The following is a 2,560-nucleotide window of genomic DNA, read 5'->3' as shown; positions in this document are numbered from 1 at the left end:
CTGAAAGTGATTAGTGTGAGAGAGGTCATGGTATAAGTGGCAAGCATGAGTTATTTATGTGGCTATGACGTGTCTGACAATGTGAAGTCATGTACAGTCTAAATACACAATGGGGAAAAGCCATATATATAAATAAACATCATCTGGAGCCTCTTCAGTTCTGCAGGTATAGTAAGCAGTGTAAAAATTACTTCTGTGGGTGATCGTTAAAAGATAGACACAGGTAGGCAGCCAAAATATCTTTCTATCAAATGTATATAAAATTATAATAACTGCAAAGACTACAGTATATTATTATATTTTATGTCCACTAGGCTTGAGTAATTGAGAATTTATTTTTCTCTCATTTGGAATAGAGTGTTTGTTTTCACTTGTGTTTACTATTGAGTAAAGGTAAAGGTAGGAACTGAAGTTCCTGTCTTTGGTAGATGGGAATACCAATTTGCTCATATGTTGTATAGTAAAAAAGGAAAAATATAATCTCTAAACAATTACACATACTTACTGTTAAGCATATTTACTTCCTTCTATCAGTACAGTGCACAATAAGATTTCTATACTATAGGCAAACGCAAGGTAAAATAAAACCTACCTGGAGGAAATTGATAAAACATTGTACATTATGCAGGTATAATTAATAGGTTGATTGTTTGATTTAACCATTGTGCTGTCAGCATATCCTAGAAGTTAATGAGTTAGTTTAGAAGCATTTCAATGAAAAACAGCAAAGCAAGATGAAAGGATGTGCCCATTGGTAGAGGTTTAACAAAAGTGTTTTTCAAGTGAATGTGAGTATTTATTTGTTGAGAGACAAGTGTCAACGTGGAAACATAGCTCAGTGCAGTAGCATGAAAAGCTGAAAGAAGTGAAGACATGTTGATCAATGAGAGAGCAGTTCAAAACCAATAAGCACAGAAGGGTTAGTGTCAGAAACCGAAGGAAGGATGGACAGCACTCAACTAAACATACACCAAAGAGTTTTTAATGGTGATTTGGAAGATTAATGAAAGCAGAGGTGAGACAACTGCCATTCTTCCTGTGACCCAAGGTGAACACTCCTCCAGGAATAGAATCATCAGTGTGCACTCACTGCAATGTCTATGCATGGCCACAGAGCCTGCAGGAGCAACCCTAATTATAAACAGAGTCATCATAATACTTCCTTTCTGCCCACGCTGTAATGATGTGTCTAGCAGCATGATATTAGTTGGAATATTATCTTTTGTATTCACTAACCTGTATTTACTGTGTACATTTTTATTGTATTTAGCTGCTGGTAAAAATAAAAATTAAACTGTCTGCTTTTGGGTATCCAAAAGGGGTGTGAACCCTTTATGCGCAGCCTTAGGTAACAAAGTACAGCATGTCTAAAGGACTAGATATTAGGCACTGCATGATAATTAATTGAGTAAAAATGTAAGATTTTTAACACATATGTTTAAATACTGTGTAATACTAGTAATTAAAAATAGACAAATATAAAAGACACAGAGAAAAGTGTATGTAAACCCTAACAATGAATTTCCTTATTTGCTCCCTTTTGGTCAACTAAATATGCCATTGAAAGTCTCTAATCTCAAAACTTTACATCCACCACCTATGCTAGCAGCTAAGACTAGTTCAATGGCCAGACTAAAACAAGATAAATGAAAAAGTGCCATGCTAATTGTCAGGATCCAGAGCACCCCCAGGTGGTGCTGGAGCCATGTCCTGCAGTTCCTGTGCTCGCCTGCGGGTGTCTCCAGCAGCCAGGGACTGTAAGGAACCTGCAGCTCCAGTACTCACCTGAGGGTGTGCCCCAGCTGTGACGGATCATCCCATCACCTGGTGCTTCCTGGGAGGGTATTTAGGCCCTAACTGCAGTCAGGAAGCTGGCTCAGTATTGTGTTGCCTGCACTTGACTGATTCCTGAACCCAGCTTCCTGAACCCAGCTTCCTGAACCCAGCTACCTGAACCCTGCTTCCTAGCTGCAGACCTGTCACCGTTACCCGACCACTCTTCTTGGATCCTGTTTCTGTACCGTGCTGCCCTCCTGTTAACAACCTGGCTTGTACCTGACCATTCTTCCTAAATCCTGTACTGTGCTGCCCTCCTGTTAACCCTCCTTGTTACTTCACTGCTAAGCCTGTGGGGGGTTGAGGGGGTTAGTAGTTTTGTTTGATGGTAACAAATAAACTGTGCATATAACCCTATTATGTGTGGGCATATTAATTTGGTCATCCTGCGTGGGTACCTGCATGTGGTGTGAGGACGCCTGTGCATGGTACCCTGACACTAATAAACTACAAAGCAATCCTTATTGCACAATAATTTCTGACTAATAGTAAAAGAACTGTGCGTAACATGTAAATAAAGAATGTGATAAACAGTAAAAATCTACCATTGGTAACTATTTCAGCTGTGTCAATACAGCAATGTAAATGCAGACAAAAAAATATAAAAAATAAATAAATGAAAAAACAATGGGTCTATTCACGAAGCTGCCGAAGGATCCAGCCGTAGCTTCGGCCGATCCTTCGGCTAGCTTCGGCCCCAGGACCCCTTCAGTTCAGTAGAACC

At 39.6% G+C, this 2,560-nt stretch overlaps 1 protein-coding gene across 1 annotated transcript in view; it reads left to right on the top strand.

Moving 5' to 3' along the window:
• The window catches only part of HGF (hepatocyte growth factor), a 96,465-nt gene that overhangs the window by 69,850 nt on the left and 24,055 nt on the right, over nucleotides 1-2,560 (top strand). The gene's annotated exons all lie outside the window — the stretch shown is intronic.

The sequence above is a fragment of the Nanorana parkeri genome, unplaced genomic scaffold (genome assembly GCF_000935625.1).
Source record: "Nanorana parkeri isolate BGI_ZX_2015 unplaced genomic scaffold, ASM93562v1 scaffold676, whole genome shotgun sequence".
Classification (NCBI taxonomy): Eukaryota; Metazoa; Chordata; class Amphibia; order Anura; family Dicroglossidae; genus Nanorana; species Nanorana parkeri.
This window is presented reverse-complemented; position numbering and strand designations above follow the sequence as displayed.